General features: G+C 38.2%; 1 protein-coding gene across 4 annotated transcripts in view; it reads right to left on the bottom strand.

The window, feature by feature from the left end:
• ZFPM2 (zinc finger protein, FOG family member 2) overlaps positions 1-27,304 on the bottom strand; it is a 317,797-nt gene that overhangs the window by 159,023 nt on the left and 131,470 nt on the right. The window lies entirely within an intron of this gene.

Below are 27,304 nucleotides of genomic sequence, written 5' to 3' on the forward strand. Positions count from 1 at the left end.
AAAATAGACGGATTTTGAAGCAAGTGAGTTTTTACAGGCAGCGACATTTCAGAATTACACCCAAAATAATTTAATTCATTAGATTAAGGTTTTAACACAAAATATGTAAAAGTAATGGAGTGGATATAGTGATTTTTTTTTTTAGTGTGTACTGTCTTCATTTTTTCGAATGCAAATTTTACTTTTGAAAGTAAGGGCTTCAATACTAACACTTAAAAGTGAAATTGTTACTTTAGCTCACTTTTTAACTTTTCTGGGTTTTTCCAGTGACAAGGGAAAGACTAATACACAATTGATCACTGCTGTGTAAGGAAAAATAAAATTCAGTCACCACCTTACTCCCCAACATTTTTGTCACTTCAGGATTAAAAAAATAGTCTGGACAACCTTTATTAGAAAGAAGTTTCTTCAATAAGCCTATTTTTCTATGAACAAGTGTTTCAGTTAAAAATGTAGTAACAGTTGTGCTTATATACACAAATTCTAATATTCTTTTCTAAAACAATTCGAATAAATTCTGGTTTCAAATTTTAAGGGCGATAAAAAGGAATGTGGGGAGGAGGGCTGATCTGTGCTTTCCTTGTTAAACATTTAACTGAATTTTTACAGGCTGTTGCTTTTCCAAGCCTTGGCCATCCTGAAGGCAGGCAGAATATCTGTTGTTGTTCTCACGAGCGGCAGAGCTCACCTCAGCCTCGCTGCAGCCATGATTTCTGGGGACCCGTTTTCCCTGTCTGCTAAAGCCCCTTTGTCCCTTTCCATACCAACCAGATGCACCAGTAATTCCTGCCTTTTGCAGCAGCACGCCCCTTCTCAACAACTCTACCCCAAAGCAGCACGGTGCTTTTCCACAAACAGCGTGAAGTCCAACTGTGCAAGATGTAAACTCGTCCCAGATTTAGAACTGGCAGTTGTTTTGAAGTGAACCTTGGGCTGGAGGAAGTGAGTAACTCCTCCTGGCTTGCAGGCAGTCTCCACAGACCTTCCCAAGCTAACCATTCCCATGGATGCCTGGATTTATGTTGCAGCCAGGCTGCAAAGTTTTTCCTTGTCCGCAGGGGTTAATCTCGACCGTTTTCCAAAGAGAAGACTTGGCTCCAGCTTCCATTTTCAAGCACAGAAATCTAAATTTCACCTCTGAGTGTTGCAGATTACAAAACTACCCTACGTAAAATTGTGCATCAGATCCTTCCTGCAAACTGGAACAAATCTAGGAAATAGAGCTGTATCAGTTTACAAAAGCTTCTGTGTATGCGGGTGAGTCCTCATCGTGACAGTGCTATGACATTTTAAAAGGCAGTATGTGAGCAAGAAAGCTTATGGATTAATTATATCTAATTTAGACATGTGATATATATGCATCCAACAGAAAGAAAAAAAAATGCGTTTTTTTCCTCTCACAGTCACATTGTTACAAATTTTAAAAAATCTCTTTATATGTTAATTATGGAAGAGAGAAACCCTTCTGGTATTGCAAGGTAACACGTTGATCACTTAGGCATACTGCAGCATTTTCGCTCTATGAAAACTGTAGCATTTGCTTGCTTTTACACACTAAAAAACAGCCATGTCTATGGACATGTCACATTTAACTGATACCAGAGGAATCATGAGAATCTTTGAAAACCCTTTTAAAAAATAATTCAGCCTCCCTTTCTGCCACTGACATTTTTCATTTGAAAAGGGTTCAGACACAGTCAAACAGTGACTCCTTATCTGTACCTGTGGATTTACAAGCAGGCCTGTCTTTTAATGGATTAAGAACGACAAACTTAGGGCAGATCATCCAGTGATATCCAAAAACCTACCTAAGTTTTAAGGTACACATCATTACACTTTATATTTTAAATAAAATTAATAGCATGAATCATACCTGGTAAGTAGTTCAGGTTTGAGGCAAACATAAAACCAAGCAATTATTTTCCCAAACTGTATTTTTTCCTCCAGTTGATAATTAAATACATTAATATGGATTCTTTCTCTCTTTTATTCTCTTTTGTTACAGTCCCGAGCTGTAGTTTGGGCAGTATGTATGGATACATTGCCACGTACTACAGATGGGGGAACATCACGCTGAATTGTACTGTAGCTGCTGTTATTTCCCCTCCACTCAGAACACCATGACAGAGCAGGAGATTGCAGACAGCATTACAAAACATTTTGCTGCATAACCTTCCTGTTTCCCTTGATCATAGTTCTCAAAAAAACATACATTTCTCTCTGGTCACCATGACCAGCAGCCATTTTAACGCTACGGGTGAATGTTAGAGTTGGGAAGGATAATCTGCTTGTATGTTTTGGCAAACAAACACAGACATTTTGGCTATGCTTGTACAAGGTGCAGCACATTATAATTTGACCCTCGGCAAAGATTTTTTTTCACTGAAAATCTTTGTTTGTTTAGGGGAAAAAATTAACAGTGAGAGTACTGTAAGTTAAAAAAAATTCACTGCACATCAGGGTCTACAAACATCTGCTAAGATTTCTTTTTTTTTCCTGCCAGATCCTGCATCTTTTGTAAAATCCCTGTATATGTTCCCTTGTCTGCCCTAAGCAGGAAGGCCAGGGGCTGGTACAAGGGTTTGCAGAAGAAAGATTACAAATATCACCATTAAAAATCCTCTCCTGAATTCCCCTGACCTCAGAGTAAGGAGCCTGCAACTTTACTGCATTTATTTACAACATTTTGCTCCTCTGAAATTTCATATTTGGTGAATGGTATCACAACTGCCATAACGGACGGGTCCAGTCTTCTGCTGATGAGAACGGGGCTGTCCCCCACTCGCTGCTGGCTTCCTATGTGGATGCTGGTTTAAGTGGTGCCATACTCATGGCCCTGAGCAACTTGTGACCTCAAGAGAGTTTGCTGGAAAAAAAGACAACTTCGCCCTGCGACTCTTAATTAAAAGAGTTTGAGAATGTGTCAGCAAGACAAGATTTTCCCCTTCAGCCTCAGAAGAAGTTTACATGTAAGTCGGAAGTGCTCTCTGCAGCTACTGTCCCCTGCACCACTGCTCAGCATCTTCACAGATTACATCAGGAAACGGGAGGGGAGCAGAGATTTTATTGCTGTATCACCACTTGCAGTAAGAAGTGTAAAAACTCAGCTGGTATTGACTCTTCACAGGTGCCTGTCCATGGAGACCCAACGAGCAGGGAGAAAAGGAAAGAAAGGATGAAAAACTACTGCAGTTTCCTTTAATCTGCACTCCAGGCCAAAGGAAGCAGAAAATTCTGTACCAAACACCGTTAGGAGTTTCTAGTGATCAGTAACTGCAATAAACCATCTCAGTACTGAGCACTGAACATAACATTCCTTCATTTAACAGCAAATTATAATACATAGAATTCATACACACCCCTGGGATAAATTATGTGATATATTTCATCATTCCTATGGCAGAGTTGAGAGGCAGCTGCATTTTGCTGTTTTCACCCCAGACCCATCAACCACCGATTGAAAGGACAGCAAGAAGTGTAACAGAAACAGCACTAAGAAACGTAAGTAGAGAGGACGTGATGCCCTGCTGTTAATTTCTGCAAGTTAGGTAAAAGAAATTACTTAAGGGACATTCCATTTAGTGATCTTTACTTCCCATTTCCTTGCTACAAAGGAACTACTTTTTTCAGCTTGTTCTTCAGGAACACATTTATTTCCAGCTTGCTGAGTAAGTTTATACAAAATATTTGAGACACATAGTATGGGCTAATCAATTTTGGTAAAAGATAATGCTGTTAGTGCTCTGGGCTGTTTCCCTTATCTCGTTGATGTAGCATACTTTTAAAGTCTGTGATTACTCAAAGACTTATGATAGCTGCACTGTAAAAGAAGCCCCAAGTCATGACTCACTAGTACAGCTACAAAACGTCCCATGGCTTTTCAGATATTAGGCCACCTTGGTGGATACAAAACCAGAATGAAATGACTCAATTTAGGATTCTTTTCTTACATATACACATACATATACATATACATATACATATACATATACATATACATATTGTTTTAGGGATGTCATATAGGCCTTGCCTAAGACAGAAGGTAGAGAGGTCAGTTTAGCTTTGTCTTCTTGTAAAACAAAATCAGAAATCAGAATAATTTAAAAAATCTCCACAAAATATGTAGCGTACACAGGAATCCAACAACAGCTTTTGGCCCTTAACAGGATTTGACCACAGTTCAAATACCAGAAGAATTCAACTATAAATGGTATTTCTGAACAAAATAATACTGGCTTTCATTCTATCCTGGAATAAGAAACAAAGGAGTGTATTTCTGAAGATGAATGATGAACAGCATTTTGGGGGTGAAAAAGTGAACTACTTTGTTCAGAAGTAAGAGTATCCAGATTTATAAATGTTTTAACTTTTCTATAGAAGTCACTGATAGCCTTGGCAGTAGTGTTTTGTTGGGTTTTTTTAATCGGAATAGCTTTCTAAGTGGAGTCAGTTAAAAAGAATGAGTAAGCTCTTCCTCTGCTATAATTAGAGATTGGTTATTTGACATCATGAGGTTCTACCAATTTCCACTAGCAAATGGTTCCTTCTTTCCGTATTTCCAGCACACAGGCACCTGGCTCTCTAATAAACATTTTTGCATGGTGGAGAAATTGTATATGTTGTAATTTCAAACAAGGGCTGCTCTGAAGTCAGAGCAAGCAAGTTAAAAACACACACAGAAGTTTGTAAGCGCTGCCCAGCCCCGAGCCCAAGATCTGCCTGCCGTCCTGTATGCACAGGAAGAATCTGCAATTAATATTTGACTGATGATTACCGCCATTATAACAAGCTAACATGTGCACGTTTGCACACACTGATAGTGCAGAACTATTCCATTTCCACTTCTGTGATTCTTAACAAGGTAGCTCCTATTTTAAATGCTTATACACTTGCTTGGCAGACATAAACTGCATTATTGAGATACCTCCTCTAAATTCTCCTCCCTCAATTTTCAAGTCTGTGAGACATAACACACACTAAACTACAGTTTTGAACATAAACTTGAAATACGACATTCTCTATTCAAGTACTCCAGTCAAACCCTGATAAATCAGGCTGGCCATGCAGTGATCTTATCCCTTCTGACTCTTTAATAAATCGAACCTTGTAAGTTCACGCTGTTGGAAGTTGTCACTAAATGAAATTGTGACCTTATCCGATGCGTGAACTTATCCTGCTGACAACTACATTTATTGTGCGGATAAGAAAGGAGGAAAAAAAAAAAAGGACTTTTGATAATTGTGATCTTAGCCATATGCAAGTGTAACAGATGGGATCTTTTTGATGTTCCATTAATGATTTGCCTATGATGAGTCTCTACTTGAGAAAAAACAAACAAACAAAAAAAAGAAATGTTCTTCATAGGTAAGTGGTAAGGGGACTGGTAAGTGGTATGAAAAGTGCAGAAAGAGGTACTGGAGGACAGCAGTGAATCAGAAGCTATTAGCCTAACACAAAGAGCTTTGAATTAGCTTGTAATTGCTCTGGTAAAGATAACATAATGGAGGTGGCAAAACAGAAACGTTAGCTTTCCACAGGACTCATTCAATAGCCCAAAACGCTAAAACAAGTAACTGAGAGTCTGAAGCAGTAACCCAAAATATGCTAAGCCGTGGCACTTCATGGTGAATGAATGAACAAATACTGCATCCCCTTCCAGCGCTGCTGGGACGGTTGCCACTGCTGTCGTGGAAGAATGCTGGGTAGCAGGCAATTCGCACAGCTATGTCATGAAAACGACCAACCATCTCACATTACCATCTCTGCCTGTCAGGGATTGCATACATTGGGTTACCTAATGTCCACATCTCTCCACAACGGGTAACACTGTACCCGTTCTGCAGCGCACTGACTCTGGAGTAAGAAGATCTGGGGGGTGTCAGGGTACAATCTGTTCTGCAGCACTGCAAGTCTGCTGTGGGATACAAAAACTGAAGTTCTCTTACTAGAAAGACATCCATATGAGAAAAGTTCACACTAGATTCCAAACAGTAATGGACTAAATTACAATCAGTCTTCAAAAGAAATTTTACAATCTGCTTTGCAATGAAAATTGAATTCACAGGGGCCTTGGCAAAACCAGAGGTTACTTAGATTGTCCAGAAGCAAAGGAAAAATTTCATTTTGCTGCCCCAAAGATGAGAAAGTAGGGCCAGGCCACTGTTAGGATGAGAAGGATGGAAGGAGGAGCAGACTTGGGGCTGAAAGCTGATAAAACTGCTCTGTGGAGTCACACTGGAGGGAGGGTGGCTATTCTGCTGCCGTTGAGAGGTGGAGGATTTCTGAACAGAACAGCCTTCTTCCTTTCGTGGAAGTAGCTGCTACTCCCCAGCAACTCCTCCCCCTAACCCTGATCCTCCCTGGTCCCAGTGTCAACCAGACCTTTTAAGCACAATGACCGTGAGGGAAGTAGACACAAGGATAACCCAGAGGTACTTACTGCTCTAAGCTATCACTCTCCTTTGCCTACGCTTAGCAGCAGGTCTAGATAGCAAACTCAATGCAGGGGAAGCTGCCACATGCTGCTTCGTTCCTAATCAAGCTGCCTAACGTTGCCCTTGCCTTGCCAATGCTCCCATGGGGCAGCTGTGCACTCTGGTAAGGATGACAAATTAAAAGGCTTCTCCATTTTCTGTAACAAAAATTCTGCTGCTCCCTACCTTTCTTTAGAGCCCAGAAAGTTAGAAGCAAGGTTTCTTCATCTCTCCTACCTGCTGTTAGTACTGCAAATGGCAGAGACTGTAGGTGGTATCCTTATCTGCAACAGTGCTGCCCTACAATGGACAATAAAGGGAAGGAAAGAATATTCTGAATGTGAGCATAGGGAAAGACAAGGCAGAGATTTTCAGAAAAAAAGACCACAGAAGGAGGGGGGGAATAAATTTTAAAAACAAGGTAAGGGAGAGGGAGTCTAGGGAAGGAATCAGTTGAAGACCCAACTAGGGTCTGATCAGGATACAAAGACACAGCCTGGAAAAATGGGAGCAGAATATATTCAAGAAAAAGAGACATCAGAAACCTTGCCAGACATACATATTTCCAAGCCTGAAACATAAGGACAGAAGTGCACGAATTCACATATAGAAACAGAATGTAAACACTATTATCCTTTTTTAGCCAAGGCACGTATGTCGTTACAGCGCTTAATTCATAAGCTAAACCAGCAAAATAAAGTATACTTATTCTAACACCTCATTGCTAAGCGGACTCCTCGCTACACCGAACACTTAAAGCGTGTCTACGTTGCACCCAGTGATGTGATTTCACCTGACACCTGGTCAAACCCATTCTCTGCCTCCAAGCAGCCAGATCATCCTGTAGGCTACGAAACTTCATTAATGGTTATTTAGTTTACACCAGGCTCCAGCTATGACCACCACACTGACTGGCTAATGTGACCTTAGGCGTAGGTACAAAAGCTGCTCCAGTTTCCCAGCTGCATTGCAGAGCTAACTTCAGTGATGTGAAGGTGCACTATGTCTTGCAACACAGGCAGAGTTTCCAGAGACCATGGTTGCAAAAAAAGTGTATGCACTGACACTTCAAAAACTCAAAGTTGTGCTCTATTTGTAAAGTCTTCACTTGCTTATATAAAATGAATACAAAGGAAACAATTTTACATTCCTATAATGCCTCACACTCCTGTAATCTGCAGAACTTGGTAGGAACACAGGATCCCAGCCCAGGTGAGAAAAGCATAGACTTACAGTGGTGAACACATCTGCATCGCTTTGAAATGACGATGCGACTTCTAAATTCTGGGAGGGCTGGGAGGGAGGGCAATTGATTAAATAAATGTTAAATAGCACATAAATTGAGCAATTACTAAAGATACAGCTCATGGAAAACCACATAATAATTGTCCATGTAGTATACCATCAAAATAATTTTTAAGGCTTAAGTTGAACTATTTCAAAAAGTACTGTTTTTTCTTGGAAGTCAGAAAGGAAGGAGTACATAATGAACACTGTTGCTAGAGTTTGATTAGCTTTTTAGTAGAACAGACTTTTTATACAGCTGTACAGACTTCTCCTTTATTTGGACTTCTTTGTTGAACTCACAGAAACCTACTCAAAAGGAAAAAAAAAAAAAAGAAGTAGAAAGAAAAAGATATTTTCTCAAGATACGCTAGGAAACGCCAAATATTTGTTCACTTGCTTTAAAGCCATGTTCCATATAATATGAAAAATACTCTGTTCATATCAGCATCTAGCCTACAGACAGAGGCAAAATAAACCCAGCCATCAGGGCAAAATCCTGATCCTGTGATGAAATTAGAAGAAACTACCTTTAGTTTTCAGTCTATTCACTACAAGAGCAATTTACATCTCTGTTTTCAGAGTCTAAATCTCATACAAGAAGAAAAAAATATTATTTTTGTCTTTTTCAATAATTTTCCTTCTTCACATTTGGATGTACAGTTCAAGAGGTTTGTTACTCCCTGTATGTACTGAGATAAATCTGGAGCAGAAATATTTGAAAAAATACAGAAAAAAATCCCAGAAGACAACCAGTGCAGCTGAAGTGCCCTCCCTGCAGTTTTCTGTGAGAGAAATACCGTAAACTCCATTCTCACATGGACACTTCATACTGGCAAAAATGATTCCCAATTATATTATAACACTCTGCAGACCCAGTGGGTTGAGTAGGTACTTTATCCCAGCTACATGTAGCTTGCACAGCTTTGCTCCCTCTCTCTCCATCACAAATACACACGATACAGAAATGCCAGACTTGGCAAGAGCAGGCTGATGATATTACTGAAGAGGGTTTTCTTGATAAGATCATCATCTGTTTCTGGACTCTTGGGTATGCTCCTTTCCTCAGCAGAGGAACAGTCGCCCCTGATAAATGTCCCTTTGTGTGCAGATTCTCCCCCGATATATGCGAAGACATTTCAGTCCTGAGTCTGTCTGTTTTTTCATTGCTTCATATAGCTCAAATACAGTTAGTGGTACATGGGCGTTGTATGTAAAGCAATAGAAAATGGACACAATTGAAAATACAGCATATGTAACGCAGACTGAAGCCTTTTCTGAGATAGGTGCTATTCTGCGGGAAGAAAATTAAACATTTCAACATCACCTACGCTAATCTTCCCCCAGGACTTTTTGGAATCCTTTTAGCTGAAAAATGCTAAATATTTCTTTTTTACAATATTATTTGCATAAATATATATGATATTTAATTAAAATAATTCATAGACTTTTGTATGTTCACCCAATATTGTTGGATTTCTTTTTTACTTGGAAAAAGTGAAAAATATTGAGGTAACTTGTGTTGTTAGTGAATGCAGAAAGCTACTAAAGTTAACTTAATATGAAGGCTGCTGTATTAATATTGACGTCACAAAATGTATTAAATGAACACAAATGTTTTGGAAAGTATTCTTTTTAAGTCTAAAAGCAAGAGCAGTGAGATCATCTGTGACTGTATCTGTGGTGTCTTCTCAGTTTACAGTACTTATGCTTAGAGATAGAAGGATCTATTTTCATCTCTCATTTGTGTAACAGCAGATGAAGTTATTTGCTTTCTATCAGATATGCATGCTCAGAGCTATGAAACCACTGCTTAGATGCTGATTTCTACCTCAGAGTATGTGAGCCAAACTGCCCAAATGTCTTGCAAAAGAAGCAGATGCTTTAATATGATTTCCCTATTTCCTTTCAATGTTCGCAACAAATTTCTGAAAGAAGGAGGGTACCAAGAAAAAGACAAAAATCTCGTCAAAGGCTCACATTTATCAGTATTTAGTGTGACCATCCAAAAGATCTAGTTACTGTTGAGATTAGAAAGGCGAGAGGGGGACTGGGACAAAGGGAGATTGAATGCCATGCTCCACTGCATGCATGCAATATATAGATCCATCCATTATAATTATAATTTATATGAAAAGTAACATTATTATAAATAGAGATAAATGCAGTATAACTATAATGTACAATATCAAGATTCAAATTAATCATTTCTTTGCACTTGCTGGGGATGGCCATGCATAACAGACACATGGCTCTGCACTGCTCCAGCACTCATGAGTTATGGGCTTATCTACATCTTCTATGATCAAGTACCAACAATGACCAACAGAGCTTTTTAATGCTGTGGCCAGACAGGAATTGACTGTTGGTTTTGGATGTGGCCCAGAGTACCCTCACTCGCTCCTTCAGTGCCTCACTCTGGACTATCACACTGATTTCACATGCAGCTATATCTTAGCATAGCCAAGACTTTGAAGCCGATATAAAGAGTGATGGCCATTTATAAGGCAGACTTGTAACTTTGAGTGAAATAAACCCTTGAACAGAGATTGAGCACAAGTCCTGTGCACTACCTAAATCCTACTCTGAGGCTTACATAAGATTAAGTAGAATATTGGCCTTTTGGCAGCCTTCTGTACAGGAATGATCTTGACCTTCATATGAGAAAGTCCCAGGGGCGTCATGTGTGTAAAGCATATCCCAAATTGTTTTGCCTTACTGCCTTCCCCTTTACGAGCGCAGGCTTTGAACACCCCATTGCTGCTGGGACAGACGCAGCAACTCGGGAGCCCACGGAACAGCTATGGCTGGCACATGGGGCCTGATCTGTGGCAGGAGGACGTAGACAGCCTTTCTCCTGGAGAACGAGCTCCCAAGACTGACTCTTCACAGCCTAGACTTTACCTCTGGAAACACTGACTTGAACAAATCCACATCCTCTATGGCCTTAATGGCAATTTCAGCCTAAATAAGCAGCTCAGGGTGTCAGAGTGAGTCAATGCTGGCAACAGGAGTGAACCCTAACTTTCTCTAACAGTTGAAATCACTGCTCCTGAAAACTTCACGTAATACATACAAGAATCTTAACTATTTTGAAGAAGTAGGAAAGTATTTCAGGCAAGGCACAGCCATTAAACAGGTAGTGTTGAAAGTGATCAAAAGAATTATAACTCAGAATATATCTGGGCTACAGAATTGTTTTGTCTTTAAAGCATTAAAACTGCCCCTATACTATGATGTTTTGTATTGGGTTTGCATGGCAAGGTTTTGGCAGTGGGGAGGCTACAGGGGTGGCTTCTGTGAGAAGCTGCTAGAAGCTTCCCCTGTGTCTGACAGAGCCAATGCCAGCCGGCTCCAAGATGGACCTGCCGCTGGCCAAGGCCAAGCCCATCAGCAATGGTGGTAACACCTCTGGGATAACAGCGTTAAGAAGGGGAAAAAAATCCGTGCAACACAAAGACCAACTGCAGCCCGAGCGACGAGTGAGAAGATGTGAGAGGAACAACTCTGCAGACACCAAGGTCAGTGCAGAAGGAGGGGGAGGAGGTGCTCCAGGCGCCGGAGCAGAGATTCCCCTGCAGCCCATGGAGAAGGCCATGGTGAGGCAGGCTGTCCCCCTGCAGCCCATGGAGGACCCCACGCTGGAGCAGGGGCAGAGTGTGAGGAGTCCTCCCCCTGAGGAGGAGGGAGCGGCAGAGACAACGTGTGATGAACTGACCACAACCCCCACTCCCCGTCCCCCTGTGCCGCTGGGGGGAGGAGGGAGAGAAATGGGGAGTGAAGGTAAATCTGGGAAGAAGGGAGGGGTGGGGGGAGGTGTTTTAAGATTTGGGTTTATTTCTCATTACTCGGCTCTGATTTGATTGGTAATAAATTAAATTAATTTTCCCCATGTCGATTCTATTTTGCCCACGACAGTAGTTGGTGAGTGATCTCTCCCTGTCCTTATCTCAACCCAGGAGCTTTTTGTTATATTTTCTCCCCCCCACCCGGCTGAGGATGGACAGTGACAGAGCAGCTTGGGTAGGCACCTGGCATCCAGCCACAGTCAGCTCACCATATTTAAAAAATACTAATATCAATTTATAACAGCTTCTTATTATCCTGCAATGATGAAGTACTGTAAGAATATAAGAAGTATAGCCTGTTACTGAGTATGAAGTATACAGAGTTAATACAGTTAAGTACATAGGAAACAATCATATTGAAAAGGCTGCAGGCTGACATCTTCATTCTCCTGCTAATAAGATCGACAGTTTACAAAATTAAATACAATAGCATAAAAGCTCCCCTAAAAATATCTGCTCCTTCTCTTCCTCCTCAATAAAAAAAAAATCACATGCATCAACGCAAAGAGAAAATTTCTATTTTAGCCATGACTATGATTTTGATGTACATAGATACTTTTCAGCTTAACAATTCCTTTTTGATAGGCACAGACAATTTGCTGTACAAGGAGTCTTGGAGAAGGGCAGTTTTATTTTACCATGTTTTTCCCCCATATGTTTTCATCTTGGTTAACAAAGTACATTAACAGGGCACATAATGCATTAACTTAAAAGGATGAAAAAGTCTAGACAAACTTTTACATATTCAATGGTGTAGTCAGCAGTTTTAGTATCAAACCTTCCAACATTAGAAAATGCTTGAACCTCCATGCAGCCCCCTTGAGCCTTGGACCACTCTTTTGCAGATTCCAGGACCTCAGTATAAAAGCTGCTTTTCTATCCTGTCTGTTGTCCCCCGGACACTGCTTCCTTGTCCAGTTCACCTGTCACCCCCCCTCTCCCTATTGCCTTCTGTGGCCCCACTGTTCCTCCTCAATGGCAAGTACTGGCTCATACCCAAGTCCCCACTGACTGCCTCCAACAATGTCCAGAAGCAAATGTCAGTAAAACAAGAGGAGTAAGGCACATATGCTTTCCTTCACACAACCGGTTTCTAGCTTTCTATCCTCCCCTATTGATCAAGACCATCTGCCAGCAAAGCCTAATCTGCCCCTTCAAATTCCCAAAAGCTGTTTCCTACCCCCATCAAATGCAGTTCAGAAGCTGACAGTCTTTTCACTGACATCTATATCTTGTCTCAGTCACCAGATACCGTCCTGAGTCTAAACTTTTCTATTCTCTTGACTGTACTCGTCACAGAAGCACAACACTCCAAGGATTAATTTATTCTACCACAAAACTGTTTATGATTCAATGTGGACATCCCCAACATCCCGGGCACGCTTAGCAATAGTTGTGTCACTAGTATCTTTCTTACTGCATATACTTACTATTATTTTTTCTCCTTGCATCTCTATAAACTCTACGCTTTACACAGTCAATAGATAATACAAAGGATCTTATTCTCCAGTCCACAAACAGAATCTCTCAGTAACCTGCTGCTAAGCTCCCACCATCAAAAGTGAGGAGAGCTACTAACTGAATGATTTCTACAACAGCACCAGTATCCAGGTGTGAAAGTAGATGTCCATGACAGGAATGTTACAGCATGCCAAAGCTAAATGGTGAAGAAGTAACAGCCAGGGAGCAGTTCTCATCTGGAAATAAAAAGTCCAAACTTTTTATCATGAGTAGAAACTTAGTAAAATGTAGGAAAATATTTATTTTTGCTTTTAAATCAGCTGCCTTTGTTCAAATAAATGCACATTTCTCTCTTCTCAAATATTTTTTTCAGACAGCATCAGCTTTGAAGTCTCTACTCAAACACCATGAGGAGATTCCTAAATTATCTTCAAGTAATGCTAGCGAGTCTTCTGGTACTGCCCCTGAGTTAGGCTGCAGCCTCTGGGAAGGCAGGGACCATATTTCCCCTATTTCAAAAAGTACCAAGAACACTGTCTGGATTAGATAAATTATAATAAAATTGAAATAAACTGAGGATACATCCTAACAGAAAGATTAAATGAAGACTGCATTGTGAACAGTTCAGGTTCCCAAGAAAGATCGAGTGTTCTGTGGATAATATCCAGAGGAGATCTGTGGGATCTGATGATCTGATGGTGTGGATTTGTGTAGCAGTGGATGTGATACTGTACCCACTCTTATAAAGCTGAAACTAGAAAGCATGTAGATTAACAGCAATATGGCCTTTCCAATTACAGTAGAAGCATTAAGATCATAATCCATGTTCATAAACTTCATACGGACTTAAAGTGAATAAAGTATTAATAATGCTTAGAGAAAAATGTCATACTATACTCCATACAAGTTTTACATTTTTTTTACACTTTTTGTAAGCAAGTATAAATATGCTAGTACTCTAAATCAATATGATAATTTTATAGAAAAAATGTCTCATCTATGGCTGGGTTATACCATTAGCACCTTATCTTACACATCTGTGAGAATATATGTATAAATAAACATACATAGTTTACAAAGTCTTCCACTGTGCCAAATATGGCCATTGTATGTTTAAGTACTTTCTAAATGCTTATGGTATCTTCTTTTAGCAACCAATGACAAATACTGAAAATTGCTTTCTAAAATGAGAGACAGATATTCAAAAGGCAGGACCAAGGAAACTCCTATGAACACGTAATTCAAACCTTTGCTAGCTCCCACGTAGTGCTTTCTCACACATAGCACAATAAATAGTTCCAAGAAACTATCAAATAAAGGAGATACATATGCATTTTAGAGAAGACTACTCTTACAGCAAACATTTTTTTCATAATCTTGAAAGATCTGGGCTTGGTGAATTGGATCTAAGCCTACCTCCTACAGCACCTCCAAAATCACTCATAATCTCTCTGCAACTGTGCAAGCAGTAATACTTCTTTTCTCTCACCTTTAATTGACCTGTCCTTTTCGGTAGCAAGCAATCCGGAGTGGGGACTGCAATTGTGTTTGCATGTATAGATATACATATAAAAACGTAAAACAGATACATAGATATGCATTATAGATAGATATGTATACATACATACATACACATTTTTATTTATCTATATAAATAAAGTATAGTATCTAGGACAAAAGGAACTCTGTGTCAATAGAAACCAACAGCTTCTAGGTGATACTGTAATACATACAGCAAAAAATAATATATCTTGGCACTCTGAAAGGGCTGCCCTTTTCAAGTATGCTGCATCTCTTTTGTCTCTGGCAAGTAGGCTTGCAAGAGAGCTTTGATTATATTTCTGATATATAGTCCGTATCATTTTTTATAATAGTTAAACAAAGCTCAGCCGCTGTATCCTCTGAATAAAGTGAAAAGGCAGCCAGAGAGACACACAGAGAGGACTACTTTCATATGTAGTATTTGAAGTTTGAGGTCTTTGCTTTCACGTAATTTTGGAATTTATCTAAATTCAACCATTGCAAGTTTTTACTCTTGAAAAAATTATGATCAACAAATTCATGTATGTAGAAAAATATTTGTTTATAAACTGCTTTTTATCTCTTAGATACACTCACAAAATCACAAATGATACCCTTCAAAATAATGAGTTCAGTTGTTCCAGAATATTACATATAACAGAAGAAAGTAAACCATTCACTCCACAACGCCTTTCTTACCTGCCACTGAAGCATATAGAGATCTCCTTTTCTAACTTACTGTCATCTTGCTAGAAATATTCAGACCAATTAAAGTTACTTCAACTGGAGTGGCAGCCCACTCTTCAATGTCATTCCAGGACAAATGTGTCACCTGTTTTCAGATTCTTCTTTGATCCCATGAGTTTTACAATCATGCGTCATTCTTTGACTTTTTTCACAAACATCCATTTAGACATCTCATGACAACTAAACACTGGCAGTGCATGCAATAAAATTACTGCTGTTCTTCCCTATCATGTGCAAATGTAATAAAACCTCTAACAGCAAATCAATGTCTACACTTTGTAACGAGTATAATTATGGTAGGAAGAGGCACGCAAATCAATGTGAAGATTGTGAGTCGAAGCTTTAAGTTTGTCAGTCATTTCTAGTAGCTGTTTACATTTCACACATTCACAGAGCACTCGGAAGAACAAAATAATTCTGTTTGAAACCTGTAACACAGATCTCACAATTATCGTAGCAACAATTCACTTTTGTATCCACAAAGCTTTAAGTATTCTCATAGAGAAACAGAGGTATCACATCTCACCTGTCCTACGCCAAGAGAGCTTGGTATAAATAGTGTAGAATTTAAAAGCACTACACAATAAAGATACCAGTGTCTGACAAAACCATTATTTCACCGAGAGGTATGATACTTCCCCCCGAAAGGCAATAAAAAGTAAATTCCACACTGCACTGTACATAAAGAACAGTTAAAATGAAAAATTTGTTGTGTGACATCCCATGTTGTTAACAATATAGGCAGATCAAGATAAGTGGGTGGATTTGGATCATCATCAGAAGACACAAGGCCATATTTGCCAGTCTATTATGTCATGTTTCTTGAATTCATGAACCCAAGAGTGCAATAACTTTTTGTGACATGATGGAGAAGTTACATTTTATACATGCTCTAAATACACAGGCAAGATAAATGAATTAAAACCAGCAACCATATTGTATTTTTTTTTAAATGTTATTGAGCAATATAGCATATGGATAATTTTGAAGTCTAAAGCATACAATCCATTCAGAAAATAGCAATGGAAAGCAAACTGTGATTGCCAGATGATTTACGTCAAATTACCCCCCCACCTTTGTAAACCAAAACACTAGGAGAATATGAGTAAGAAAATAATGATAAAGAGAGTTTTTGTTAAGTTAAAAGGGAGCACAGCACCAAAATCACATACACTATGCCTGGAGTTGATGATTGACTCGAAATGCTGTCCTTTTCCAAAAATGGCTCGTCCCATTTGGAAGGGCTGTAACATTTTAGGCGCAATGGTTATTCACATTTCCCTTCAATCATTCCTATTCAAAACACAGGTAGATTTTTAAGAAAATTGTGCAAAGAATAATTTTAAGAGAAAATGGTTTTTAGAAAATGCCCCAGTTCTATCCAAAATTTTAAACATTTATTATTTGACCAATTATTAGTTGCTTTGATATAATTGCATTTATCTTTAGTCACTAAAAATGTATACAATTTTGCACTTTCAAACCTATGCTTTAACAATATGCTAATTATACAGTTCAGATGATCTAGAAAGAAATCCATTTTGCACTGATGATATAAGGGAGTGACAGTACAATTTACATTAAGAAATGTTTTCTCATTTTTCTCAAAAATTGGTTTGCACTCAGCCGGAGAAATCTAAATTCGACCAACAGGCATCCCTCCCTGCTTCTCCATGGTTACAAAATAACATGACAATCTGAATGACGAACAAGATGCACATAAGAATGGGTTACAAAACCTCCTCTGGACACAGGTAGACAGGCAATCAATGTTTTCTTTTGTAATTTGATTAAACAGACGATTATTGTATAGAACAATATTGAAATGCTAGTAACAGACAATTCTCAGTGACATTATTTCAAACATTTTGAATTAATTACAAATTGTCTAAATTAGCCCCTGGGGCAGTTGGCCAGTCCACATTGCTGATTTTAAGGGAAGACTTCTAACTGGAGAGGCTAATATAAAGGTTCCTCTTTCATTTATGGCTTTGTTCACATGCCTTCCTTTACTCCATGTTTAACAATTGTGTACCACAGTGTGCTTTTGGCACACGTTTTCCTGCCACGTGAATACCGACCTGTACAGACAGAGCTTGAAAGAGAGCGATTGGTTGGTTGTGATTTTCCTTTTAATGTTCAAGGGATACAGATTGCATCGACTGGGAGACGGCCCAGTGAGAGTCCCGCTTCCTGGCACACCGCTCTTCATCAGCTACAGACATCTAAGCACATGAAATTTGAGGGCTAAAACCAGGCTTGATTTATTCATTTGATTCAGAGCTATCTTGCCAAATATATTATGAAAAAAACCATACCCATAACTTATCCTGAGACTGATATGTTTCGTTACTTTGTGGATTCGTGGGGAAACACAGAAAATGAGTTTCCCAAGTTTTTGGGACCATGTAGCTTTATAGATACAGGTGCACCACTGTTGCAATGTAGTCACAGTCATTTGTTGTAATATTAAACCTGTATCTATGCACAGCAAATATAAACTTAATTCATTGTAATGATGTGCCACAGATAAGACTAATTAATATTTTCTTAGACACACAGCCTAAAATAGTCTAGCATATGGTAGTGCAGAACCAGAGTTTTTCAAGATTATCAGCAACAGTGGACAGAACAACGGAAAAAAGATCTGTGAGGATGGGTAATTTGAGTAAATGATTACAGACTAACACACCAACCACTTTCACAACTTCGTTTAATAAAGGATATTTATTTAAATAATTTAGAGTCAAACTATTAAATATTTCCATCAGACAAAACTTGGCATTTTGGAACGAACATTTTGCATATGAGAACACCACCTTCAAGTAACCATTTCCTAGCTTCTATTTGTATTATAAATTTATTTCTCACACGGAGGAATAGAACTTGAACACCAAATTTAAACCAGCATTATTAGGATACTTAACAAGAAGTGCAAAGACAGAAGCATGTAAGCCTGAGGATAAGAGAAATCCATCATAATATAATTCCACAAACTAAAGATGAGGTTAATCTGAAACCTATGAAAATTAATATCAAGATTTTAATTGATCTCGGCAGGTTTCAGTGAGGCCCTGCATGTTCAACATGATGGTTCAGTGTAATTTTGCAGCGTTCCTAAAGAATGCTCACCCCATCACCACTTCACCTTCTCTCAGCAGTTTTTCGATTCCCACAAAACTGAGGTGTCTGAAATTACTTTCTGCAGTTACCTCCTTCTTTGCACAAACATGTTTTCAAAGACATTTTTGAATATGCAAAAGTAATTTTTTTATAGTTATGCTCTTCCTTTAAAAACAGAAAGCCATGATGAATGTGAAACTCTGCAGTGATTTTCTCTGGAATATGTTAGGGTGATAAATTGTGGACTCTGAAAAAAACCCAAACATAGAGGAAATCAATGGTAATTTCAAACACACACATAAAATTCACTACACCAGAAGATTTCAACCCTTACAATGAGAACCACTCAGCATGATAGTGGGATGGAAGAGGTGAAGGACATCAATGGGCCTGTTTAAAGTTCAATTTCAACCGAGAGATTTGTTTTGGAAGTGACGGCATATTTAAAAAAAAAAAATAAATTTCAAAACTATATTTTGATTTTCACATCACTGAAATGACTACATAACTACAAAATATTTGTCCAAATTAGGATTCCATTGTAGCTTTTTTACCAAAATTTTCTGGAGGAAAGTGTTTGTGTTTTATGTGCAGAAAAAGCAGAGGGTTTTTTTTTTTTTCTCCAGGTGATCGGGATGCCAACAGCTTAACGGCTACTGACAGCTTAACAGCTCTTTCATTCTCACTCCATCCCACTAAACCTGAAAGCCTCCCTCTAGAAACATTGAATTTGATCAGTATTTTAACCTAAAGACTTCACTGTTTCAGGCTTCACAGGCGGAAAAACAGTATGATAAATTAGACTCAGTATATCATGTCTCTGTTCACTTTCCTGGCACTATCTGCTTGAAGCTAAGAGAAGTCATAATCTGCCAGTTGCTGTATCATAGTCCTTTTAATGATACAAAAACATGAACAATGAATAAGCTGAGGATAACTCCTCACAGTTGCCCTTGTCCCCTTGTTCCACTTTTTCTTTTGTTTTTTTTTTACAGGACAGAATTGTAAAATATTTGCAAAGAATTTTAAAAGATAATTTAAAAAAATAATAAAAATCTCTGTTTCTAATGGAGAGCAATGCTAAAGGCAATGGAAATTCTAGAGACAGCATAAATATTTGAAGTGTCCCTGTTACAGTGATGGTCCTGTGATTCAGGCATTCGACATCACATACCTGCAAATCTTCATCGCCTGTTTTTGCAGGCTTGGCTCTTCTCTTGCACTAGCTCTGTGAAACAGGACAAGGGAAAAAAAGATCAGTGCCCTTACGTAAGGAGGTCACGTCACCTGCATTCAACACCATGCTGCTGACACTGTACGTAGACATATATACAAATGATTACCTGATTCATGTTGTCCAGATCCAGAAACGCAGGCTGCTGTGAGTTTCCTACCTAATACCTTTCATTTTGGCATTTCTGCTGCTCTACTGGCAGCCCCCAACAGAAGAGTGTCTGATGTGCAGGGCTCCATCAAGTGAAATTCCCATTTGGCCTTTTTATCTCGAGTGTTGGATTCTGCACAAGTAATAATACAAAATATCTCTCACCTGAAAATGATTTACAATAACATAATCAATAATGTATTTCCTGTGATCAACTTTACCACACAAGAAAGCAGCACTCAGCATCTGGGAATATTTTAAAAGAAGAAATGACAACAAATTCCAGTCATTATGATTTTTATAATACTGCTTTCTCTCCTTTCATGTATATTTACACTCACAACAGTTACACCAAGAAAAGATCATTCAGGAGTTCATTTCTACAACTCACCTTCCAAAAGACATTGCTAATAACAGAACGTTTTCTAGGGTTGTGCCCGAGGGCTCTGGGGTTTAAACTGCTGTGTCGGCCTTCGCTTTCCAAGGGAGAAAAGTTGCTACCAATTATTTTATCTCACCCACCCTGCGTGCCTCTTGTACATAATGACATTTTTGAGGCTTTAAATCTCTTTGCTAAAGGCACTAAATGCAGATGTGTGTGGGGTTTGAGGCTTGTAATGTATAGAAAGGAAAACAGAGGCTGGTTAAATGAACGCTGGTCAAAGGACTGAGTCAAATCACTCTGAATTCATGATCTAAAGCACGCTAATGGAGAGTTAGCAGCAGTTAGACAATGTGTGGCACTTTCTAACCCACAATAGCATGTTCACATATCCAAACTCTTAATTCTAAACCATAATTTTTCTATACTAAGTGATTTTTTTTTCTCCTGTGCTGCACATTATTAATTAGAGAACATAATTACATTGTAAATCAGATTATCTACTTGAAAAATAATTGGGAGAAGGTGGGTCAGAAGGGGGGGGGGGGGGGAGAAGGGTTACATGGGCTATTGACCCCTGCCTCAGCTCTATATTTGTGTATTACATATAAATGAAAGTGTAGGAGAAAAAAACAGGAGCAACTTAATCAAGTTCCCAGTAACTTTTCCACTCCTCTTCCCTGGAAGTGTGTGTGTGCACAAGAGTGTGCACACACAGGCAACACAGGAGTAAGAGTTGTGTGTGTCTCCATTTCCTTCAATGATCCCTTCTCTTTTTACCTTGTTTGATGTTATTTGTTCTATCAACCTAACAAACCTCTTGCTATCAAACTTCCTTATTGTTACAAGTGCAAAAATGTTGTTTACACAATAAACCAAAAGTTTATTCCCACTACAAAAAGCATCATTCTTTTTTTACAAAGGTCTTTCAGTTTTCTTTTTTCTTCTCATGCATCTTTAGTCTCACCTCCTCAGACCTCTTGGTTTCTGCCAAAACATCATCAAAGAATTCACTGTTACTGTAATTACTCATACAGTACCACAGACCTTGCACTCAGTACTTCATCAACATACTGTGTACTACATGGAAATCCTTTAGATTTTTTTTTTTCGATCTTACTTTTTGTTACTTTTGTCCAATATATTATCATTTGATACCAATATGTAGGTAGGTAAAATGGAATTCAGCGAGCATGGCCACTTGACAGCAAACAAATCTAAAAAGTCTAATAAAACTGTATCCAGTTCAAGTAGCAACAAGCATCTTGACACACTCATCTCAAAATCCATAACAAATACATGTTTACTTCTTCTTCTCAACAAAAATGTTTTCAAAGTTCTCTAGATGGATTATTTTATGTTTTTCCCAAGTCAAAATTAATTTTCCCTTTTACAGTTAGCCCTTCTATGTATCTTTGCATGACTTCTGTCCCAATGACATTTGCAATTACTTCCAACTTTTTCATTCATAGGCACTTCATCCCAGTCTTCAAGATGTCAGTCAATTTTGGCAAAACCCAACGTACTTGTCCATAACAATTTTAATAAACTGTTGTTTAGAGACTGCCACATATATACAGCACCACGCCATGTTTTGATGGTCTGAGAGCATTCATGTCCAAGCAGTTAAACTGGATCCGTCTGGAGAATAAAATTTTGTGTAACAGTTGATCAATATTTGACTAAAATCTAAAGATTCTAGATGTAAATCTAAATAATCTATATTTCTTAATATTCACTCATGAATTTTATAGTGCTCTCAGAAAAAAATAATTATTTTTTTGCCTGGCAAGATTTGTCATCTTCCTTCCTTTCATCTCTTCATCATAAAAGTGTCCCTAGTATAGTCTGTAGCCATTGTATACTTTTTACAGACTACTGAAAAAATTAATATAAACCCTAAACTAAACAATTTTTGTAAAACACACCAAAGAAACTGTTCAAAGCCTTGCTATGAAAACCAAGAAATGTATTTTATTAACAACTCACGTTCATCATATTCTCGGGACAAAGAGTAAAGCAAATTCTATCTTTAAGTTGCCACTTTGTGTTGAACCCCCAAACAAACAAGGAGGCTCTGTAGTCTTCAAAAGATCGGCACAATGTTTCCTACAGCTCACATTTGCCAAGCAAATGGATATTGGTCACAGCTACCCTGGTAAGAATGTGTGGTGGGTGACCAGACTCAGGTCAGACTGTCCTGTAGGTCATTCTTTTTTTGGGTCTCAACCATGTGAAATACGTAACATCACCAAATGCAATCGAGCAACATACCGATCAATCTACATCTGCTCTGCGCAGGCATATCTGTTCATGCAAAGGTGCAAAAGGACCTCTTGCCTCTTGATAACATCTGCTTTTCTTTTCTCACTCAGCTATGCGCTTGGCACGCTAAGCCAAAGTTATTCCAATATCCTGTCTATTGTATTACAAATTTTGGGTTGTTTGCCAAAGACTTGAACCATGTTTAAGGCCACTGAATTGTCACAAGTGTGACGGTTTACTTAGGTTTAGTCCCTGTTTCAATTTTGGCAACGGGAATCAAAGATCCCTCAAGTAACTGTTGTAGAGTCAGGAAATGTCACACGCTGTGAATATGAGGCTGCTACACCTACCACAGTCTCTTAATTTTGATCCTAAGATTTTCCCATTTTGCTGCTTATGACATGCCTTCAGAAAGCACAATGGATGTTTTTGCATTTCAGGCTCATGTTTTCAGTATTCCAGAATGTGATTATTTCAGATTCCCCCCCTCACCCCCCCCAGCACCTCACACTATCTGGCCTGGAGATGGCAATCAAATATGGAAACTATAGTGGCTATGTTACTTTGCTCAATTTGCAGGAAGTGTAAATTCATTTCAAGATTTTTTTTTTTTTTTGTGATTTTCAAGTGAAAAATGACTTGCAGATTTTTGTGCCGTATCTTAGGACTGTCGGTAAACCAGTATAGTTATGGCAGACCTCTTTTGCTCATTGGTAATTTTGCTTTAATTTAGCATGATGCCATGTGTACAAAATCCCCAGCTAATCTCATCATACATTTACAGATTAATATTTTAAGCATACATTTATTGATTAATATGTGAATGCACTGCACCACTGACCCTAGTCCTGTGAAACAAAGGCTGTTTTTGCAAAGGGATGGGAGATGTCTTGGGTACGTCGACTGTTTTCACATTCCAATGCAAATAAAAAATTCAATTACCATGCAATCTCACAGTTTCAACTAATAAAAATGTGAAATTTTGAACCAAGAGCTTTTCTTGAGTTGTACTGTTAATAAAAGTGCAATTTGCATAAAAATATCCTTTGCATTTTCGCAAACGCAACAGATGGTTGTGCCTTCTCTTGAAAAATATGAAAACAATGTCATGCACTTCACAAACAGTCCATCCATAAGCCTGTGGTTCAAAAGACTGATTAAAGACTGTATATCTTCCAATAGATTACCATGTGACTACGAAAGAGAAGTATGTAACGTCAAATGAACTTTCACTTATCCCCAGTTTCACCCGCTGTCATCATATATCATAAAACATTGGTATCCCTGTATTACTCCACTTATAATTTCTCCCAAAGGATGATCCATTCAGTAGTAAACTCTTCTCTAAAATATAAAACAAGTCACAGCTGGTTGAAACAGAACATTTGCATGCCAGGCACAGAACCCAGCTACACATATACAGGGATTTTATCCACATCGTCATTTGGTATTGGAGTAGTTTCACATAATTAATGTGGGGGTTTTTTACTTATTATTAGAAGTCTATTATTGAAGTACAGAGCTCCAAGTCCTGCAGGGAATGTCACATATCCTCTAGATGTCTCTGGAGATTAATTCTCAGAACATTATAAGTCTGAGCAGGATCCATTGTAAGGAGTCAATCATTATATTAGCATTATAACTCTTCTTCAATATTTGTTCTGTTGGAAGAAACAAAATATTTTTGTGCCTGCAGTCTTGACTCTAGGCTACCCTTCACACTAAGCTATCAGTTTCTCTGAGATGTGTTTTCATCTTGAGATTTACCTCTGCGTTTTAGCAATACTATTTATTTTTGTTAACATTTTAGTTACTTTTAGCAATATGTTGTGGTTCTATAACATTCTTTGATATATCCATATTCGAAACTGATATGAGCAAAACATTGGGCAAAAGCTGCATGGTTGAACTTTCACTATGGGAATCTCATTTGCAAAGCAGCAAATTTCATTACTGAAAAATCATTCGGTACCCTTATACTAACAACTCTCAAAATGTAAATGGACATACACTTTGGATTTACACACTTTATTTTACAATGTTTGCCATTACAGTCATGGAAAGAGAAAAGTCCCTTATGATAACAGGTTTCCGTAGCTTTATAAGTGATTGTACCTTCGTTTCACACCAGCTTTTGCAGATGAAATACAGTCTGCTACATGTAGTAGTATACTGCTCCTCTGTATTGGACAAAGGCGTAACTTATCCAAAACCTGCCGGTGTCACTTCCCATTTACTTCAGCCAGCTTTGAACAGGCATTTAGGAGTCAGGCCCCGAGCAGCATGACTGGGCTTGCACGGCCAGTCCCATCTGAGGGAACGGCGACCTTACAAAGCGTGGAGACATGCAGTTTGCGAGCCATGCTTTGGGCAGATGGCAATCCAAAACTTAAACCTGAGAAGAACACACAGATCTCCACTTTTAAAAGCTGGAAATGCTACAGAAAGGTATTTGTTTGCAGGAACAAAAAATGCCACCCCTTGTATCAAACAGCAATCTGTACTTACTGAAAATAAGTCATCACTCGAGAGAAGCTCAACTGGTTTTGAGTGCTTTTGGTCTTCAACAATTAGTAGTCACCTCCATTTGTGATTTGCTTCATTAAAAATACATCACCAAGAATGAATGTGTTCAGTGTAAAATGACATGACAACAGAAAACTTTGCCAAGATAGAGAAAGAGACTGCATGGCATAGCATAGTAGTTACTAGCTAAGGTATAAACTTAAAAGCAAATTTACTTGGTTGTAAAAACAGTGATTTTAGCAACCTTGGTGCTTTTTTTGAAGTATAAGTAGGGAGAAAAGAAAGAATAAAAAAGACACCTTTTGATGAGAGATTATGTAGTCTCTACAATCGAGTAAATTTAGTTGCTGTTGCAGCAGAGGAATGTGATAGGAAATTTTACAGTTGAAGGAGAAATGTCACAGTATTTTGATAAGAGAGCGATGAACTTTTTTTCCCTTGTGCCATTATCAAGGCGAAGTGAACAAAATACATCATTTATAACCCACTGCTCTACCATTATCTCCTGGTGAGACACTTGTTTTAAAACACACAAGGACCTTTTTTCTCTAAGACTAAAGCTCTCTGTGAGGCTCAGTCTTCCTTTATAACCATGAAAGAAAGTTGACACTTGTGTGGGCCAAAGTTTCCAGGCAACCACACAAGGGCACTTATACACCCTCCAGGTCACCCCTCGTTCTGAAGTACAGAGGAAGCATATGAACAGTATATGTCCCTTTGATCACAGATACCATCTAAAACTGATGTGGAGAGAAAATCCTGCACTTTGGAAGAAAGGCACTACAGTCTCCTCAAAGCTTTTTCTTACCTAATATACCCAGAAAGTAAAGGTTAGCATGTTAGCGCAAAACTGCTAAAATATTTTTTCTCTTACTAGCTACAAAACGCCACTGACTCTCTCCTGACATTTAGTACTCTTGCTTAGGTATTCTTGCTCCCTGGTTTTTGGTTGTTTTTTTTTTTTAATATTAATCTCCAACACAACAGCACGGTTGATTTACTGTACAATACCCATTCAGCCAACCTATACTCAAGCATGCAATCGTGTCTGAGCACCAGAACTGTGTCCTAGAGAGCATTTAGTAGCGGGGACTTCAAGTAGAGGCACATTTATAGACATACACAAAATGCCGCAACACTGACATATCAATATACCAAACCCACAATGTAACTAGAAAATTAGAAACATACCCTTTTAATTTATGTTGAATAAGAGAGAAAATATCTGTAGTCAAATCTGGTGCTAATTAGTATAACCAATGTCTGTTTTCAAAGAATTAAATGTCTGTTTTGGTAGAATTAAATGTACATGAGACTAAGTTACCATATCAGAAGTTAACAGGGTGCAATATTCTGGAGACCCCCTAATTAGTACTCAAACATTTTATTTGTCTTGTAGCACAAAAGTCAGATTCAGACATTAACAGCCAATTTAACTTATTTCATGAAAACAAATAAAAAGCTTGTTTCCAGAAATGGCAGATGAATTTACCGGACCCCTCAGGTTATTCTGCTACTCCTACATACAATGTGTTTAACAGCTCAAATGGTTTGTCCTGACTGTTAATGCTAATGCATTTGCTGAGTCAATGAGGAAAAAGACACATTATGTGAACAAAAAGGAGAATTCCAATAAGAAAATAAACTGGAAAATTATTAATTTACATTGAAATGTACCACATTATAACACAACAAAAAATAAAGAAAAAAAAAAGAAACTGATTGCTTCAACATCAATTTTAGATGCACTGAACACAATATATATGTTTATGTAAATACTTGCCAAAATATTGCAGCAGATAACAGAACTTGAAGTAAGTGTCACCCTAAGTTTCAGTTGCACAAGCAAAAAGTGAGATGGAAAGCTATAGATTTTGAACTATTTAGCAAAGTTTTCAACTGGAGACAGGTACTCACAAAAAACTACATCTATAAAACCCCCTAAGAACTACATATAAAAAAAAGTAAGACAGAATGCTTATTTCAATTTTCTTATTTTTTATTCTTATATACTTAAACTAAAAAGTATAACCACAGATCAAGTTTTTGATGATATTACCATTATTTTGGGGACTTCCCAAAAATCCTGAACATTTGCACTGAGATGAAATTCCAATCAAATCATGGCCTGAATAACGAATGCAAAAGTTCAGATCATAATTAAATTATGAAATGTAAGAAATAAATTAATAAGCTGAACTCAGTAAGAAGCTATATGGAGATGCACGCTATGACTATATAAACATTTTTGTTCCCCACTGCACAACCAAAAAAAATAAATCAGAAAAAA

This window comes from Balearica regulorum, chromosome 2 (genome assembly GCF_011004875.1).
Source record: "Balearica regulorum gibbericeps isolate bBalReg1 chromosome 2, bBalReg1.pri, whole genome shotgun sequence".
Classification (NCBI taxonomy): domain Eukaryota; kingdom Metazoa; phylum Chordata; class Aves; order Gruiformes; family Gruidae; genus Balearica; species Balearica regulorum.